Source organism: Eretmochelys imbricata, chromosome 4, assembly GCF_965152235.1.
Source record: "Eretmochelys imbricata isolate rEreImb1 chromosome 4, rEreImb1.hap1, whole genome shotgun sequence".
In the NCBI taxonomy this organism is placed as follows: domain Eukaryota; kingdom Metazoa; phylum Chordata; order Testudines; family Cheloniidae; genus Eretmochelys; species Eretmochelys imbricata.
The window spans coordinates 40,635,130-40,656,353 of record NC_135575.1 but is presented as its reverse complement, the minus strand read 5'-3'; positions in this window follow the sequence as shown (position 1 = coordinate 40,656,353).

Genomic DNA, 21,224 nt, shown 5'->3' with positions numbered 1-21,224 from the left:
ATTGCACGGAGATGGAGGAAATGTAAATCACTATTAAAGTGGTTACTTTAGTTAATGCTTCTTAAGCCTGAACACCATGCTGCAGATAATGTGCACTTGCAAACTTAAGAATATTTGGGAAGTATTTCTATATTTTTTTGTAGGGAGAGGTGAAGGGCCTAAAGAAAGACATAGGTGCGCTCACATTGGTGCTCTCTGTTAGGCTGTGGCTACACTAGAACGCTTACAGCAGTGCAGCTGCACCAGTGCAGGTGTACCACTCTAAGCTCTCTGTGTAGCCACCTTAAGCCAATGGGAGAGAGGGCTCCCATTGATTTAATCCATTTCCAACATGCAGCAGCCACTATGTTGGCAGGAGAAGCTCTTCCAGTGACATAGCGCTATCCACACTTTAAATTGGCATAAGTTATGTCACTCAGAGGGGGGGTGGCTAATTCACACTCGGGAGCAACATAACTTATGTCGACTTGAGCTGTAGTGTAGCCATAGGCTTAGTTTCCTGGTAGTAAACAGAAAGCTGAGCAATCTTGTTGGGTTTTCTTCATTATAGACATGAGATGATACATTACTCTGATCTGAAAATGGTTGAGTCAAGTGGATCCCTTAGTTGTAAGATACTGAATTAAGTATTCTACCTAGGCCTTTAGTTTTACAATATTGTATTTGTTTCAGACCTATTGTAATTGGCCTTAATTTCCCTGTAATAACAGCTTTTCATTCTGTACAACTGTTTACTCAAGGGATGAGGTAGAGAATTATTCTGTGCTAACTGAAGTATAGTCTACACTAGAAAATTAGGTTGGCTCAACTATGTTGGCCAGGGATGTGAAACCCCTGGCAGCATAGTTAAGTCAACCTAAGTCCATGTGTAGACAGTTCTTCCGCTGACCTAGCTACCACTTCTCAAGGAGGTGGATTACCTCCACCAATAGGAGAATCCCCCCCTCCATCATCATAGCTAGTGTCTACACTGTAGCATTTAAAGTGTAGACAAGCCCTTAAAGTGTAAAAATGATTAAATAATACCTTTTCTTGTCAGTCTGCACAGTCAGTAGATTAATGGGATTCTTGTGAGTCCTCCTGCCATTCCCCCCCATAAGCAGTCATGGTAATTGCTCTGAAACAGACTGGCAATTAATATAATTTCTCCATGAAAATTTCAGGATCAAAGAAGTCAAATAAATATAGCTTATTAAATAAACCCAAGAAATAAAACTCTGGGAACTAACTGGATATTTTAAAAGAAGTATATATTTAACTTTGCCTATCCTGACTTTTAATATAGGTATGGTATTATTCTCCAGTTTTAGAGCAGAATGGTACAGCTATGTTAGAAAGTTCTGCTATGGGCAGAGGACTGTGACATGCTATTTGTGATGGAAAATGACATAGTATGGATGGCTACCTTGTTCAAGTATAAACAGTCAAGGCAATGGAACTGAACATTGCAAGATTTGTGGACTCAGAACTAGATTTATTAATTTATGATCTCAAAAAGGTGATGTTCTAGCATGATGGGAGTTGATCCTTTAAGAAGGTTGACATAAGATTTGATCATAACTTAGGGCTGGTCTTCACTATGGGGAGATCAACACTGCTGCAATTGATGCAGCAGGGGTCGATTTAGCAGGTCTAGTGAAGACCCACTAAATTGATTGCAGAGCACTCTCCGGGTTGACCTCGGTACTCCACCTCTCTGAGATAAGTAAGGGAAGTCAACCGGAGAGCATCTCCCTTCGGCGCAATGTAGTGAAGACACTGGGTAAGTCGACCTAAGCTACGGCAACTCCAGCTATGTTACTCATGTAGCTGGAGTAGCGTAACTTAGGTTAACTTACCCCGGTAGTGCAGACAAGCACTTAGTAATAGTTTATGTAAAGATCAGACTGTGAAGCGAGAAACAACCAGCAAGCACTTTCCGAACCTGTTATAACATTAACAAACTGAAAATCATGAAACATGAGTGGAATTCAAGAAGATGATTGAACGAAAGCTGAATGCTTCTCACTTCTGCATGGGAAAGATTGATCAGATAAAGCACATCTCATGCTACGTTTGAGACTCTGATGAACTTCTGGGGAAACATATCCTAAAGAAGAAACATTGGATCATAGATCATAGAATATCAGGGTTGGAAGGGACCTCTGGAGGTCATCTAGTCCAACCCCCTGCTCAAAGCAGGACCAATCCCCAATTTTTGCCCTGATCCCTAAATGGCCCCCTCAAGGATTGAACTCACAACCCTGGGTTTAGCAGGCCAATGCTCAAACCGTGGAGAGAAGATGATCAAGTTATGTGATGAAGATAGGAAAGAAGCTTAGAATTCAAAGGAAAGTTGATGAAACTGCAAGAGAAAATATGCCCATACACGAGACATTGATGCACTGAATAAAGTGGCAAAAGACGTTTAGCTTGAACAACAGTGCGTTGATATACACAACTTTCTGTGGTAAATGGCGTTGGGACTGCTTACCAAACCATCAAGATTCTTTTGAAAGATTTCTTGGAATAGGTATTGCCAAGAACTGTATATTACGAACCAAAGAAATTCTAAGTTGGAAGTGAAGGAGGCAGAGGAGATCTGTGTGATAAGCTCAGTTTAACCTGATGGACCTCTTCCTACAGTTAGAGAAGTTGAGTGTGTAGTGCAGACACTGAAAAGAAATAAGGTCACCGGAGTGGATAATATACAAGGAGAAATAATTAAAAGTGGTGGAGAGACACTCATCTGGTAATACTGTAAGATTTTCAATGTAATTTGGGAATCTGGAAAATGGCCCAGTACTTGGACACATTCGCTGATGGTTCCTATTCGTAAAAAGGTGGACACAGTTCTTTATGGAAATTACTGCACAATCTTATTGACCCACCCTAGCAAAATACTGTTTGCAGTGATGTCACTGTGGAGAAAATGGATACTTGACCACCATTCTGTGGTGAGAACTTTTGCCTGTCTTGATGCAATGTGAGCTTTTCAATTCCCTGTTAACTTTTTCCACATCCTAATGTAGTCCCAGGAGACCTCCCACTGAGGGAACACTGATATGGCTGGTTGTTTACGTTTCACTTTTATACAGAACACGGAGGCTGAAATCATTCATCAATACTTTTCATCTTCCCTCCTTGGGAACCTTTTGTGCCTAGACTTCAAATAGAGTAGAAACCTGAAAGCAAAGCAGATGAATATATGAAGGTGAGTCTGCTACTGTAGCACTTTAATGAAAACAAGCTTCCAGTTTCTTTTCTAATTAGTTTTACCAGTGACAATAAATCTTCTATATCACACCACCACAATGCTATTAACTTATAGTTACTGAAGTAATCTAGTATAAACATTATGCAAACTACATAACTATAGCATTAATATTTTTAAAAATACCAAACATTAAAAAGAATGGAAATAGCCAGTTAAGATAATTTACATAAATATTCTATTATCATTACAGTTTGTACATTCAATTAAACACAATATTAAAAAGAAAATTTACTTTCAACATTCTAACGAAATTAACCATTAACTGCAAGATTTACTTATGAACTCTCTTAGCACATATACCATTAATTATATAAAATCAATGGCATCCATATATTGATGATGAAAGATTTCATGTGTCAGGGTTATGGCTGTTGATAGAATTAATTATAATGGGGTGGTAGCCACCCTATGGTTAAGGATGAGACTAGCTTACTGTTTGCAGCCAGTTTTTCCTGAGTGCTCTAAAATCCAGATATGGGCTAAGATTATCTTGGTAGCTCAGTGTCAGTGACATGTTTCCAGGAAGCCTCCTTGTGACCTTCCACATGTACGCCAAATCATATCTCCCTCACTACTACCACCTATTAAAAAAACAGGGAAATTCACTGCCCAAAACTTAGTTAACACAGAGATAATGTTGACCAGCAATGCCTTGTACCCTTCCAGAGGAGTCCACTACCCTTAAACATTTGAGAAGCAATAGGATGCACCCTATTGCACCTTACCTGCCTTTAGCCAAATTGTTCTTTTTTGGCGGAGTGGATTTGGTTCATACAATGTATCCATCACAGGCCTGCTCAATCTCTGCCTGGCTCAGTAAGAGTAGGGTTTTGTTGATAGTTCATACAGTCAGTGAGGGCTTGACATCTTGCAATCTATCCCAAGTAAGCAGGAGAAAATAGATTCACTGAATGAAAAGCAGAGCAGAGACTGCACTGTAATTCTGAGAGTCATGATTTAGTCCCTGCTTGCTCCAGGGGAAAAGTACGATGAGTCAGTCCTTTTTCCTGGAGCAGCTTACTACCCTCTCTGTGCTGGCTTAGCTCTTCTGGCTAAACTTCCCATTTCTGCCTGTGCTTTCCATTCCTGCTGCCTACTCTTTGCCCTCCTCTGCCTGTGGGTCTTGTGGTGGTGTGTGGGAGGGAAGAGGAATAATAGTCTAGCTGCATGTGCTCCCATCTACATTGATATTAGTAATACAGGTAGCCTATGCATGGAAACAAGGAGGTGTCTTACACCCCTTCCTCCCCTGTATGTTGTTATAGCAAGGGTCAGAATCTGACCCCACATTTTTAAATAACTTTGGAATCTATCTGAATGGAAGATTCTACATCTGCAAATCACTATCATAACTGTACAGGTTATATTATATCTTAAAATTAAGATAGCTTTCAAAAGGGAGATATTTTGGTACATAATAGTAATCGGCTCATATAATTAGTTCTGTTAGGGTCTGATTATAACATTGGGTGTACGTTCACCAAGAGAGGCAATATTAGAAATAAGCCCTAATAAGCTAAAAGGGCAAACTTACTTCTTATTTTTTATCACTAAAAACTAAATGTACCGGAGAAATGGCAACCTTTTGCAAAATGAAAAATCAACTCATTTCTGATGGGAGGTAGCATTAACTATTTATATCCTTTCCTGAATGCCTATACGTGCTTAATAAAGTTGTTTCCCTCAAATGATTACAACATGATGAGTTTAAAATTGTATTTTCCATGTGTGATTTAACATTGTTTTTAAATGTTTTGATCTCAGAAAGTATGTTGCAAAACTCATCATAATCTGAGCATCAGAGAGAGACTTCCTAAATGAAGGTGCGAGTTACTCAGCAATTTTCCTTCTGTGCTAATTGGGATAAACAGCTCATCAAGCCAACCTGAAATGTTAAGGTAATGACATTGTTCCTTATGGATGTTTTCTCAGCATGGTGTATATAGCTTTGTGGTTGTTAGTACAGCAGATGACTGAATTTCTTGACACTTGTTCCAGTCATTCGCTCTGCTGGAATTTTAGAGATACATGTATACTGAGCACTATAACACCATAAAAATTTACTTGACAAATTAGCCTGCTGTGTCTAAAAGAAAACCCATCTCCTGAGTTCATCTTAGTTCTGTAGTTTTAACTTTCATGTTATCTGCACAAGAAGGTTCTGAAATGCAAAGATACTAGGAGGAGCCACTGTTGGATCAAATAAAATTAATAAATGATCTTGTATAGCAGAACACTTTTCCTCCTATTCCTATGCTATGATTACATTGCTTAAAATGAATTATGCATATTATAATTCATGATTTCTATAAGAGTTGGCTTAGATTATTGCCCAGGCAGAATAATAAGAGTTATCAAAGGTGATGTTTTGGACCTTTCTCAATACCACTGGGAAGGTTATACCAGGTCTTGATGACATTGTGCCTCCTATAGACAACCATGGGTGCCTATTCTACTTTTTCTCTCTCACCCATGTATATACACTGAGGAGCACTTAGATAACCAACTGATTTTCTCTGTACCAATAGATACATAGGGCAAGTGCAGATCAAGCACAGATAGTCAAAAAGGTAAAACAATAATTTTTAGACCTCTATTGATGTGACAAGATATAGTTGCTGAATTGCTTCTAAATGTGGGAGTTGGTTGAACACCTTTCCAACAGAATATGTTACTGGAATAGAATAGAATATTTTCACCCCAAGGCCAAGATTTTCAACAGTGACTAGTGATTTTCAGTACCTCACTTTTCCATTGAGCACTCTTTGGTCAGGCATCATCCTCCATAGGTTTTTCAACAGGTAGGGGAATTCTGGAATTTCTAAGCATCTGTAGTGGGGCAGTCACCTCGCTCTGGCTCAGGAAGGGTTAAAACCAGCTCTGGAAAAGGCTGCCCCAAGGAGCCAATCAGGTGAAGGCAGGTAGCAGCCAATCCAGATCTTGTAGGGCTGGTATAAAAAGGGCTGTGAGATAGGAGGCAGGCAGTCTCATTCCAGCCTTGGGGTGGGAAGGACCGAGCTGCCTGGGAGCACAGAGTACCTTCAAAAGAGAGGTGCTGCGGGAGGGGCAGGCTGAGCGTGGGAGCTCAGGCCTGGTGATCTACTAGGCTGAGGCCTGACAGGAAGGCCTAAGGAGGTACTGGGGCTGCAGGGAAAGGCAACAGGTCCAACCCCTTAGCCAATGATGAGTTGTCATTGCAGACTTTAGTTTGACCCTGAGTAAAGGGGCTACATGAAGACTGGCAGTGGGTCACTGAGGTGAGGTGGGCTCAGGGGAGTGGGGTTCCCTGGGTGAGAGGCAGCACCCCAGTGTAAGGGGACCATGGTCCAGGAGGGATGTGGGGCCCGCGCATGGTGAAGATAAAGGGACTGCAGAGGGGTAGATAACAGAGGGCAAGGATACCATCCCATAGAAGGCGCTTCACGGCTGAGAGAGCTAATTCCTGGGAGACCAGCAGGAGGTGCCATGCCAGTGATTCAGCGATCTGCTACAGCATCTTTCAAAAGTGATCTTAACTTGTATCAGAAATTCCACCTATTCTGAAACTTTTTAATTAAATTCTTACTCACTTACACTAGTAATTTATTGCCATCTTCCTGATAATATTTATTAGTTAAAATAATTGCTTATAAAGTCAAGTTTTATTCTTTTCATAACATTATTATATGTAGGTTTGAATTTGAATTTTAGTAATTTTATACAAAGTTCATCAACAGAAATATCTTCCATAGGGCAGATAGAAGATTCCAGCAGTACAGATTCATATGTAGGGCCCAAATTCATCTTTCAGCCAATGTCATGCCTTAGAAGCAGAATTTAAGTAGGCTGGTTCTAACTAAGTAGACATCTGTTGCTGCTTTTTTAGATGCACATTTTTAACAGTGAGGATAATTAACTATTGGAAGAGATTACTAAAGGATGTGATACTGTCTCCAACATTTGGAGTCTTTAAATCAAGATTGGCTGCCTTTCTGGAAGATACGCATATTCTAATTCAACCACAAATTGTTGAGCTAGATGCAGGAATTACTGGATGAAATCCTATGGCCTGTGTGTTAGGCAGGAGATCAGTCTAGGTTGTAATGGAATCTTTTAGCTTTAAAATCTATTACATTTATTTTTGTGAAAAAAATATAACATTCCACATTGAAGAATAACATGGTGCATCATAAATTATACCCAGTTCAATTTTTCCTTAGATAAATATTTTCTTCCAAGTTTTGTGACCTTGACATGACAGTCTAAAAACAGTTCCATGATCTCATTCAAGATGTCTTGTAAAACTGAAAAAAAACCAACCAACCAAACAACCCAGAATCACAGAATTATTCAATGCTATTTTTTCCTAAGTTTATTCAACAGGAACCAAAACCAGCATGCCTTGCAAGGACTATAGTCCCAGTGGGTTTCACCCTTGTTCCATCACTTGTATGCTAGGTAAAGGGGCTGGAGTCATGTGAAAGTGACCTACAAGCATCAGATCCAGATAGGGAACAATTCCTCTGATGCATGAACTAAGGAAGCCAGCTCCAAGCTGTCCTCCAAAGACCCCACCACAAGCCCTGAGAGGCACATCACAGAATCCCACCCAGTGGTGTCACTTTAACTACTTGCTTGAGCAAGGAGAGGAGGAATTGAACCAAACATAGAGGAAGATCCAATCAGTTGTTAGGATTTCCTTTAAAGAGCTAAAACAAATTCTATCATATGATTAAGACATTTTTAATGACTTACATTTTCTTTTCTGTTCACTAGAAATGCAACATGTTTAAAGTAGTGCTCTGTAGGATTGGTGCCATGTTCCCAGCATATGAATGTTAGTGGAGCCAGGGGAGGATGGGAGAATGATGCTCCCACAGCTTCTATAGTAATAATTTTAATAGTCTCTGAGCTGTGTTTCATTCTGCGCTGGAGCCCATTCCTTTTGACAGTTTTACAGTGGGTTTGGAGGGTTTTTTTGTACTAAAAACAGTTAACCTGCAGGCAAATGTGTTTATAGTTGTTGTTTTTTCTTTCCAGTAAAATAACATGTCTCTTTTTAAAAAATGGCCCAGATTCTGGAAACAATGCATAATCATGGAAATAGTCTCACTGGGACCACTTCAGTGATTAAGGACTACACACTTGAATAAGGATTCAGAATGCAGGCTCATATGGAGAACAAGACTTTGAATTTAATGACTGAACACTTTAGGTACTTCTGAGTGCATACTTCTTAAACAGATTTCTCATGAAAATTTCCTGAGATGCTCACTTAATTTCTTTGCCACTCTAACCTCTCTTTAGCCCTGACTCAGCAGGAGATTTAAGTCTATGTGTAACAATCGTGCATGAGAGTCCTTGAGGTCAATGGGAGTTGTAACAAAGTGCAGGCCAACAGCAGCTGATCTGATCACTGCAAATACAATTAGTTGCTGTATAGTAGGCCTGATTAAGAAGATCTGTGCCTAATTGATGGATTGAGATGGGCTTAGAAGAGCTCAAAGGCTCATTGGTCCATTAGGCAGAAGGTAGAAATGATACAGAAGGAAATGTAATGGGAGAAAGGCTTTCAGAGTGATCTCCTAGTGGGAGGATCCCTTCTGTCTTTCTTGGCCAAGGGAATTGAGGATTGTATGTGACTGTAAATATGGGGCTGCATTAGTCTGTAGAAGTGGTGGAGAGAATAATGTAAAATAAACCACAAGGTGTACACAAGAAGAAGGTCTCTAAATTATAACTTGAAAAGAAACAGGAACAGGACCCTGCCCTGACATAGGACTCCTTTTGTGCTTCAAGTTAAGTGTTTAAATACCTTGATGAGTCAGCACAGTTTTTGAGTGTCAGGTATATAAATTGCTCGGGTAATAACTGATTAGTGAAAACATATTACAAGAACGATCAGCGTTCCCACATCTGATCAACATATTTATATTTTGAAAGGGAAATGTAATTTCTACGCATGCTAACTGCTATTTATTTGTGGTGAAAAATGGACAAAATTGCCACACTGAAAAGGCTTGTTAATCATAGTTGGTGAAATGCTAAAAATGGACCCATTTTGCTTCCCTTGCAAATCTTTTATTACAGCATAATTTGCATTAAAGGTTTTTGCAAGAAAAGAATATCATTTGGACAAGAGATCTGAAGTTTGCAGAAAAAGTCCAGAGAAAAATGCTGAGCTAGAGAAAACAATTTTAAAATAGTTGTAATTAAAATCTTATCAGTGTTTATCATTTATCATGTACTGCAATGAGGTAATGTATCTTCTTAAACGTAAAATGCAGCATAGAATTGCTGCATATTTGGTCTTCATAATGCTCCATTCTTTTTTATGATTATCATTATGTGTTTATTGTTGATAATTATTGTTTATGGTTAATGATCATAAAATTTTATAGGTCTATGGAGAAACGGCCACAGATATTTGTATTGCTGCATTAGTTTTCTGTATAAAACATTATTTATTCTACTTCTATGGGCAGTGGAAACAAAATTTGAAAATAGAGTCATTAAACATATACAAGGGAAGAAAAATTATATACTTGTCTCTTTACAGTAGTTGACAGGACAATGACCATTTTTAGAGATGGATTACTGGGATTTAGCTTTAATTGTCACTTTGTCTGAATTTTCATAATATGAAGTGATAAAACATTTGCCTACAACAGTGGTTTTCTACTAATGTATGTTGATTTGAGGGGGTTGGGAAGAAAAAGGCACAATTAGAGTATTTTATCGTCTAAAATAATTCTTTATAATGCAGAAATTAGGCTTCGATGAACAGATATGAAAAATGTATGGATTAATCCTCAGAGAGATGTAGGCAAGGACTGAATTATTCAACCTGCTTGTGTGTTCAGGAGTATTCTCCAAAACTAATACTTATTATACCTGTTACTAAACATAAAAGGTTTTACCTGTAGGCGTAGTAACTTCTAGTAGGGAAAAACATATTCTGGGCAGTGCATGCTACTGCAAAAAGAATGGAATGAAAAGAAATCACCATCTCAGATGCAATGTGTTCACTGGTTCATCAGTTATGGTGCAAACAGGAAAATTAGAGCCTGATTGAAAACCATTGGTGTAAATGATTAGGCCCTTAGTGAATGCGTTTGTTGACAAAGGATTTGAGATCCTCCGTTTTGCAATATTAAGGGCCTGATTCTCAATTTCACTAAGGCTATGGCTATACTACCACTCATGTCAGCAAAATTTATGTCACTCAGGAGTGTGACAAAAACACACCCACGAGCAACATAAGTTTTGCTGGCATAAGTGGTAGTGTGCACAGGGCTGTGTTGGCAGGAGAGCTTATTCTGCCGACATAGCTACCGCTGCTCATAGGCATAGAACAGCTACATGAGAGATCTTACAGCGGTGCAGCCGCATTGGTACAGCTGTGCCTCTGTAAGATCTCTAGTGTACTTATAGCCTAACACTCTACACCAACCTCACACATTAAAGGAGGCTTAATGTGGTCAGCAATGTCATTTACCGCTACTTTAAGGCTCCCTTACACTCCCACAGTGTCTCACGGAGCCTTTCCATAACTGAGAATTGAGCCCCTATGGTTCTGGATGTCAGACAGGAAAATGGTGCAGCATCTTTAGTAAAAATAGCAGTTTTTTCTAGGTTTTCTTTTTCTCACTGTGAGTTTTGCATTTTATTAGAAAAGGGGTTAGAATATAGATTGTATTGCTGTTTGTTTTATTTATATATATATATACACACACACATACACACATATACAAACAACTAACGTGTGTGTGTGTGTGTCTTTTAAACTAAAAATCAATAAATATATTTTAAAAATAAATTCAATAACATTTTACATTTTTAAACCAGGTTGCCATTTATTTCAATGGTTTTAGAGTATCCAGTTCACTATATATATTATAAAGACAAGGCATATAGTTAAAGGAAAAACAACAAGCAGTTTATACATCATGATTAAATTCACAGGATCTGATTAAGCAACACCAACCACCTTATCATCTTAATTCCTTTTATAAATCTGCCTCTTTGTGCATTGAGCAAAGATAAAGGTATCGATTTCTGAATCTTTCGGAAGTGCTGGCAAAAGACAGCGGATGAGCTTCTAAAAAGAATATATAGATTTCAAAGAAGACTCTGATAATCATGTACCTGAAATAAAGAATAATGAGAAGAAACCCTAATAGAAAGATTTAGAGGTTACTTCCTTGTTGGTTTTCTCTGTTGAAGAACATTATTGGAGTAGGAGTAGTAAGTGGAATTTAAGAACAAGCCCATACATCCTAAAAGCAGCAAAGCTGAGAGCATGACAAGAAAGAGAACACACCAAAATTAGTTTTAAGACATCAACAAGATATAGATATATTGAAACAAACAAAAATTAAAGGATTATAGGATTGCACAGCAGTAAAATGCAGGTAGCATAAAAGGCAGGTTCAGTGGTACATTTTTAAAAGTTTGTTCCAATTTGAAAGATTCTACTGGCCTGAGAGATTTTTTTTTAAATAGGGATTAGTATGATAGGTTTTTTATTATTTTTGAGCATAGAGGTCATAATCATAATTAGGGTCCCATTTTTAGTAGATGCTGTAAAAACACAAAGGGTGAGACTGGCTTATCTATGCAAAAAGAAAAGGAGTACTTGTGGCACCTTAGAGACTAACCAATTTATTTGAGCATAAGCTTCGAATGAAGGAGCATATGGAAGTTTTACTCTATGTAGGGTACAGCAACCTCCACAGAGCAATGATTACTTCTCTCATACAGGTGGGGAATGAGGAGAGCCTTAACTCTCTTTCTCCCCGACAATGCACTGGCCAGTGCAGATGAGCTGGTATGGAGTGGCTAGTAATAGGTTTAACCCATTTTTGCACTTTGCTGATCCTGGACTTGATGTACACTAGATCAGTCCCTTGCAGCATCCTTAATGAAACTGACAATTGGGGCCACTAGTTCTAATTTTTTTTCCTGATTGATTTTTAGCATCTCTTTGCATGATCATTTTCAGGGGAAGAATGGCTTTTTCACAGGCTGGAATGCTCCTCTACAACTACAGGAACAAAGAAGACATATGAGTAGGTAACACAAACAACGTGATATTCAAGTGAGCTATCACATGAATCACCAAAGCTAGAAAAACTGCTATATGTCAATGGAAGCTGGAATTTCCATCCTTCCAGTGATCCAAAGTATATGGCATGGTAGTTTGAGATATTTTAGCTTGAAATGGACTCTGCACCATTGATAGTTGCCACCACAGCCCATTTCCCAGACAGACTAATGGCTTATCTACAATTAAAATGCTACAGCGGCACAGCTGCACCACTGTGGCACGTCAGTGTGGGTACTACTTATGCTGACGGGAGGGATGCTCCCATTGGCATAGGTAATCCGCCTCCCCGAGAGACAGAAGCTTGGCCAACCAAAGAATTCTTCCATCAACCTACTGCTGTCTACATGGGGATTTAGATCAGCTTAACTACACTGCTCAGGGATGTGGATTTTTCACGTTCCTGACCATCATAGTTAAACTAATCTAATTTTCTAGTGTAAAACAGGCCTAAGAAACTTTCAGCATCCCTTGCTAGTTAGCTATTATTTAAAAGCCCCATTTTAAGAAATTACTAGGAAATAAGGATTTCACATAGTTATGGCCATCATAAGAAACAGTCTCATGACATCACCATAGAGAACAACTCTACATGACCTAAAGCAACACTTATCCTGAAATGCCTTCTACTTTACATCTGCGGTTCCATCTGCTATTGCTTCCAGAAAGGGAATCTATACTCTTTCTTGCTATGGTTTCTTTACCTTAAGGCAAGGGTGTCACACTTAAGATTTATATCATATCCTTTCAGTTGCACTGGCTAATACCTTGTGTGGAGGTGGGGGGGGGGGGAGGGAGTCAAGGCTCTCTCCATTCCCCACCCACCTGTATGAAAGAAGTAATAGTTGCTCTGTGGAGGCTGCTGTACCCTGCATGGAGTAAAACTTTCTAACACTCCTTCATTCCCTTGTACAAATAAGACACAGTCTCACCCTTTGTGGTGTTACAGCACAAATGCTACAAATGGGATCTTAATCATGATGGGGATCTTAATCTATGCTTGAATGTAATACAAATAAAAAAATAACCAAAAAACTATTTTCTTGTTTGTATGATCCAATCCTCTCTCCACAACCCTGTCAGTTGGTGAATAGCTTATGCATAAGGGTTTATGTACACCTAAAATTGGTTTTTATTCCTATCAATGTAATTGTGGATGTTCTCACTACAGATATATATCAAATCATTTATTAAACTCCACTGAGCTCTTGGCTGGAATAATATCTTGTGGCAATGAACTCCTCAGATTAAAAGAAAATGAATTTGATCATTCAGACCTAGCATTAGTAATGTGAATATTTGGAGAATGTGAATAAAGCATGGAATATAGAACAGAATACTGTTCTATCAGTGCCCTGGGAAAGGTATAGAGAAAAGGAGTGTGAGAAAGTAGTTCACTGTAGTAACTGGAAGCAAATGTGACTCAGATGATGAGTTCCCATTCAATTTATGCACATGAGGCAAGAAATAGAACCAACTGAAATTATACCACACAAATGTACAAAAGGTGAAGAGAAACACATACACAAGAACCAATCTGGCCACATACAGAGCTAAAACTCTGAGGTAAGAAAAAGAGAAATTTTACTTAGATCCAAACTAGCTGACTTTCAACTAGGCAGAAAGTAAAACATGATCAATGTAGAACAAAATCCATACTACTGTATCTGTTTTGCCCATCCCTGCTTTAAAACATTATAAAGATGGGCCCAAAGCACAAATTGTTTATATGAATCCACCTGAATTTGCAGGTTTGTAGAAAATGAAAAGAGGGATACAAATTTTTCTCCTGGCTATAGGTCTGGCTTTGGAAAAAAACAAACCTTAATTAATGAAGTTAAACAAAACCATTTTCAGTTCTCTAGCTGTCAGAAGTTTAGGAAAGTCAAAGAAAAATCTTGTAACGGAAGGTTCCATTCAGGACAATGAAGACTCAAACATCTTTTCTGTTGTTTGCTATCTGTATTCAAGCAATGTTCACAACGTATTAGGAACTGTCCAGACACAGATAAAGACAGTGACCATAGAGAAGTTCACAATCTAAAAAATACGTATACCTTAGGCTATCTGATCTCATTTAAACTGGTTTTACACTGGCATAACTCCAGCAAACAGTCTGAATTATCAGGACGAAACAGCATCTGCTGTTTTTATTTTGCAAAAGAAAGTAAAATTCTCACTAATTCTCATGGTCAAATTACCTGAACTTTTCCGAACCAGCCTGGCCCATGTTTTAGCCTTAATATATTTGAACAACAAAACCATATAACATATTTTAATTCATAGTATTTACACAAATGCATCACTTCTAATAGTATTTCAGGACGTTCTGAAACCATATCTCACAGGAGTTTTAAACTTTTACACAATGGCTAGCACAAGATTGATTTTCAGGACTTGCCTCTTTCTAGACACCTTTCAGGATAAAGCATCTGCTGTGATGTTTAAAGTTCAATGGTGCAAAGAGAAAATAAAATAAAAAAAAGATACTAGAGGAAAAAGAGAGAGAGAGAAAGGTCAATGGACTACATTTCCTCCAAATCACATGATCTGTCCTCTTGACAGTTACCTATTTGAGCAGCAGCGATATGTCTGGGAGGAATATAGTAGCTAAGGAGAGATAATTTGCCCATCCCCAGGGGCAACAATGAAAATGGACACTTCCAAACTCTCAGACTTAATTAGGGTGACCAGACATCCCGTTTTTAAAGGGACAGTCCAGTATTTAAGCCGGCCTGCAGGTGTCCTGACTTTTTCTTAAAAATGGGCAAATTGGCTCATATTTTCTGTCTCCTCCTCACCAGTAGTGGTGGGTCCTGCTGCTGGCCGGATCCCTGCTTACCAGCCACCCTCCCACCAGCGGTGAGTGTGTGTGTGTGTGGGGGGGGTCCAGTGACTGATGATGATGGGTGTTCAAGGCTGGCGGCAGGGAAAAGCTGCAGTGTACGGGGCCTGCAACTCCCCCTGCTGGTCCATCAGTGCAGCCCCAGCTGTGTGCTGGCTCTCGGCCAGCAGGACACTGCCTCCTGTCCCATTTCCGGCTGGCACTGGCTGCGCGCTGAAAACTGCTGTGGCTGGTGAGTGCAGGCAGACACCAGGCAGAGCCAGTTATGTGTCGCCTCTGCTGCCCAGCCATCTGCCCTTTACATGCTCCCCATCATGCTCCCCTTTGCCCCCCAACCCCCACTGCTTCTCTATATCCCCCCCGTGGGGTGCATCCCGCTCCCAGCACTGTGCAGAGAAGCAGCCCCTGATCAGAGTGCTCAGCGCATCAGCAGCCTGTCCAGCAGGCTCCTTGCTTCCCTCACTGCCTCTGGCTGGACCAGCACCCCTGGAAAGGCTAAGACCCTCTGGCCCAGGACACTGGACAGGAGGAGCCAAGCCCTGCATGTGTCAAAGCCCCGCACAGCGCTGGCATGGGGAAGCCTCTCCACCCCTCAGTTAAGCTCTGGAGTGGCAGAAGGGAAGAGATTTCCAGCTCTGACCCTGCAGGCTCCACAGCAGCCTCCTGGGCAAGGGCTTAGCACCCTCTTCACCTGCCCCCTCCCCCCAGTTGTGCCTCCAGGGAACATGGGGCTGCTCCGTCCCCTAGGTACTCTCCCCTGCTCAGCCACCTGGAGGTGTTAGCTGCCTTTCAACACAGTGAGGGCAGGAAGGGACAAGCTGCTTCCAGGGTCTTTCCCCCCGCCCCCGCCAGCTGGAACCAGCTCCCCTTCCCACACAGTGCCAAAAGGCTGCTGCTGGCCACATTGTGGTGTGAATCCTGGCTGAAATCAGGGTAGGGGGGATGGGATGTGACCCCATGTGTTGGCCACTGTCGGAAGACAGGATACTGGGCTAGATGGACCTTTGGTCTGACCCAGTATGGCTGTTCTTATGATTAATATCAATAATACCAATTCTCTCTCTCTGTTCTCATTCAAGCTAGTACTTGTGACTCATACAGAAGCCTTTACTGCCATCTTTGCAGTACACCTATCTAGGCTACCCATACTGCAGGAGCCTCCAGGAAGTTGAAAGCAGCCACTGCCAGCAGTCCCCAACTTCCCTTCCTGTTCAAGGAGAGGGGGAAGACTTGGTTTTTCTCCTGTCCACGATGCTGCACTAGAGCTGGTAGGAAGTAAATGTGAGCACCGAAGGGCTGGTGAAGCTTACCCTGTCCCTGGGGGACTGGAATCAAATTGTGACTCTCTGGCCCTACTCCTAGAAGGGTGCAGCTCTGCACTGCTGCATTACTGAGCTGGATTGCAGGGTTACAGTACATCCCTGTGTAAATGAAGAGTTAGTTTACAGAAGAATTCTCACTAATTAAATGTTTCTGAATCTGAGGAGATCGTGATGATCTTATGAAATGGCAGCACCATCCTAGGACATACTTGGACCAGAAAAAGCAGTAGAAAATATATATTAGGAAACAGTCCTATGCTCGTATGGTAATAGACTAGATAACCGAGTAGGGATATGTGTACATATAGGGGTTTAATTCTCAGTGAGTTGATGCTTGTTAGTTAACACACAATATGCAAGCAGCAGTGATGGTGTGTGCATGGGATGGTTGCACCATTTTTCAGTTTATATCATTGTGTACACAGATAGAGACTTGTGTACTAAGCATGTGGTATTCTTGGAGGATATCCCACATCCCTTTGGTTTGCTACTGAGCTATATGCATTCAGAAATTTCTCTTGCTTTGCATTATGAGATGCATAGCCAAAGCCCGAGGAATTCTGGGACATGGGATCAACTTCAGGAAAATCCTATGAGTATGCTCTTTCAGTCCCATGTTTGTGAATTGCTGTCAGCCAGCACAGACCCAACAGTGCTTTGTACAGGAATGCTGGCAACTGCAAATACAGTGGCTGCTTGGGTTGTATTTCAGTTCTTGAAGTAGATGTCTTTAGTTTGGGAGTTTGCCAGCTAAACCACCAAGCAGCCTGATGTTGAAGTAGTGGCTTCTCCAGCAGCAATAGCAGCTTCAGCAGTGGCAGAAGAAGGAGGAGGAGGAAGATAAGGATGACAGTGAGCAACTGCTACTAAAGAGCTGTTCCTGGAGCAGCTTCACATAATGCAGCAGGGTTCTTAGATTCAGGAAAGGATATGAGGGGATTGCTCTACAGACCTGGGATGATCAGCAGTGGCAAGAGAATTTCAGGATGGGGACGGTGACCTTTTTCTGTGGTCTGTGCTGAGCTAGCCATGGAGCTGTAGCCGCAGTGCATCAACATGAAGTGCCCCCACACCTAATGAGAAGCAGGTCACCATTGCCATCTCAAAGTTGGATGAACGTTAACAGACAGAAACCAATTCAGTGTTGGGCCATCGACTGGAAGAGCTGTTATTACGTAGGTGTAGTAATGGAGAGCTGCATAGCAATGTGGGGTACAAATTGGAGGACTGCTAAAGAAATATGTGGCAGCACTGTGTGTACATGAACAATACACCACACTTACTCAATTGGCATTGACCATAATACACTTTTAAAGCGAATTCCAGAGTTCATGGTAAATGTAGCATTACTGTGCTCTCATAAACTGCCCTGTGCACATGCAGGCATTTTCACACCAAACTAACTAGAGTTAAGTGTGGATTAATCCTGATATATAGATAAGCCTTAAGCCTTTTCTGTCTCTAATTATTATGCCTCTATTAAAATAGAATCCTACCTCATTTCATCCTAGACAGAACCATGATTCTCTTCATTTACAAATTGATTTGTGTGGATTGCTGATTTCAGATGCTAATGTATCAAATTCCAGTTTTCAATATTCTACAGTTCATTAATTCCACTATAGTCTTTTTCAATATATTGTCTGATCAAAATAAATATCAGGCTCTATCTTGCAAAACCTCGATGTAGGAAATGCCAGGATCATGTCCCTTCATTGTTCATCTCAGTGAGTTGATGTCCCTTCATTGTTCACTGTTTTAAAAATATATATTTAAATAAAGCAGAAAGAGACAAATTCTGCTCTCCAGTATATACATGCAACCCCATTAACTTGAATTAACTGTGGTGAGGCTGCCTGTATGTAAGGGTGGTCAGTTTGGTGGATAAACTGTTTTTTAAAGCAATAAGAAAACTACCAATAACTGCCATTTACCAAATCTTACATCATTAAAATGAAGCTGGCAAGTTAGTCTGCACCATCCTCTGGCTCTTCTGTTTCCAAGTTACATGCACCTAGATTCCCTTACCTATTGACAGTTGTTGAGGCATACAGACCAGGCCACTACTACAGGTGGGAGTCAGTGAGGCATTGCCAGGATCAAGAGAACTAAGATTACTTACTTTGCATTTCTCAGATATCATGGCTGATCATTTATTATGTATTTACAAATGGAATATAAAGGCTGCCAGGCACAATAAGACATTAAGATTAAGTTTTGTGTCAGTGTTTGCAGGCCTCCAATAAACCTTTGAAAAGCATTATCTCCCGAGACTATGGCAGCTTTACTCACTAAATCCATCTCAATCCCTTTGACTATCACTGTAACCTTTTTTAACCTTCATGTTAAACTGTTTCCAATTAATATTACATTGTTAAAAGATAAGGATACAATAAAACCCACTTAGTTTTCAGGTTCAAGCCTCTCAGTTGGTTACAGAAAAATTATTTAATACAGAAGCAGTAGGCGACATTTTGAATGATAAAACCAAACTTTAAGAAAAATGATTAGTTAAGCAAACAGGCATGCAATGACCACTTGAACAAATACTACTATTATGTTCATGTTCAAAGATGAAATGGTGTATCAGTGGACCATCAGTCCACTGACAACAGAGCGAAGAATAGCCTTATAATCCTGGAACCTAACAGTATCCTTTGGATGTTAATTGGAGCTCTCTTGCAATTTAACAAAACTATTTCTTTTATAATTCTTCATAATACTAATTAACATTAAACTACTCTTTACCATAAAATTTCCATCACCTTCTTATTGGCTCTTTACATTATATATTATGCAAGTTAACATCGGCACCAATGTCCTTCCCATTCTATCAATATAGATAGGTTTTTAAATGAGTGTTTGAGAATTTTAAGTTTTATTAAAATACTTTCTCAAACGAGTTACAACCAAAACATAACCCAGGGTCATATCCTTGCTAAGTCTTACTTTCCCACAACACTTTGTCTCCAACTTATTTTTGATTTTTTTTTTTTTTACACCAACAATATCAATTTCCCACTCCTCTACACTTAAGCTAACTGAGGCCCCAGCCCTAACTTCTACTTATTTCTTAACCCAAGCCATTCTATAGGCAACATCACATTAGTTTCAGACATTTTTGTAAGGAATATTTTGAAATATCAATATAAAATCCTTTTGAAAGATAGTTTTGTCAGGTTATAAATTGTATTTGTCTAATTTTCATTTGAAATATCTATAAATATCTTGAACTCTATCATTTCAGATCTATATGCTTGGAAACTTACAAAGGGAATTTCCAATATTGAGGGATTTTTTGACATATTATGCACAATCAGATCTAAGGCTACCACTGAAGACAATTTAATTGTCAACTTTTATAGTCTAGTTACCAAACACTCTATCAGTTTTGGAAATGGAGCCTAAAGCTTTTATTGTTATAGTCATTATAGAATATGGTCTTAATGGTACCTTTCCTCTCTGAATATAGCACTTTCATGCAACAGGAAGTCCTACAAGCACTGCAAGAAAACTGAGCCCCCACCTGTAACTGATTCAGGCACTTCTTGGCTAGTAAAAAAGTCAAGAGCATTCAAGATCACCTTTTATCTGAGATTGGCAACACCTCCTTTGAACAGCTAACATGCACACTAAAATAGACCATAAGTTTTTATTCAGTGAAACTGACCTCTCAAAATCTCCCTAGTATCTAGCTACCCATTCCTGAGCAATCTAATTGAGCAGCTCCTGAAAGACAGCTTCTGACTCTCCCTAGAAACGGCCAATATCAAGGACTCCTTCTGTTCAGGCCATAACATGGAACAGAAGCAACACTGGTAGATGATCTTCTCTTGGGCCTGGATAAGGGCCATTCTTCCATACTCATATTGCTGAATCTCTCCTCCACACCCAGAGCCCTCATATGTGGTGTCTCAAATTCATCCTCTCACCATTCCTGTTACATGTCTTCATAAAAGAAATGGTATTAGAGAGTCTGGGTTTGAGGGCCAGGTGGATCTCAGCTTAGTCAATAGGCAATTTAGCAAGCTCAGCTGGGCCCAATAAGCCCCCTCCAAACAGCTGAACTTCCTGATTGGACAGGGGAGCCAGCAATTTGCCACTTGAGCCTTACAGCAGCAGCACAGTGGCTGCTCAATGAATACCATGCTTGTAGCTGCACTTATCTTGCTCTCACCCCCTTCCTACTCCAGGCTTGCTCTAACCTGATTTCAGTCCTCACTCCAAGACCTGCTCCAGGCTTGCTCCCAACCCTGTTCCAGCTCTTGCCCCAACCTGTACCTTCTACAGACCCAATGTGTCTGCTGGCTCTGACTCTGGGCCATATCCCCAACTATGACTCTGGATGAGCCAGACTGTGACTCTTGGTTCTGATCTCCTAGATGAGCTTTGGATTGTGACTCCTGGTTCTGATCCCCTGGTTACATCTGTTACTATGACACTGGCTCACTCTTCATCTTAGGCTTGACTTTTGACTCTGGACCTGACCTTCAGCTTGGCCCTTTAACCCGACTTCATCTTCATCCTTGAAGCAGTGCCTGATTCCTGGATCTATGCTTGTCATTATCTAAACTACCACCACCACTGGGCAAGGTCCTGCTCCACCCACTAAATAGGCCACCATGCCCTGGCAGCTTAAAGTCTGTGAAACAATGGCATGGACTAAAGCATCAGCAATATGGAGATGGTACCCAGCTGTACATCACCTTCACATCA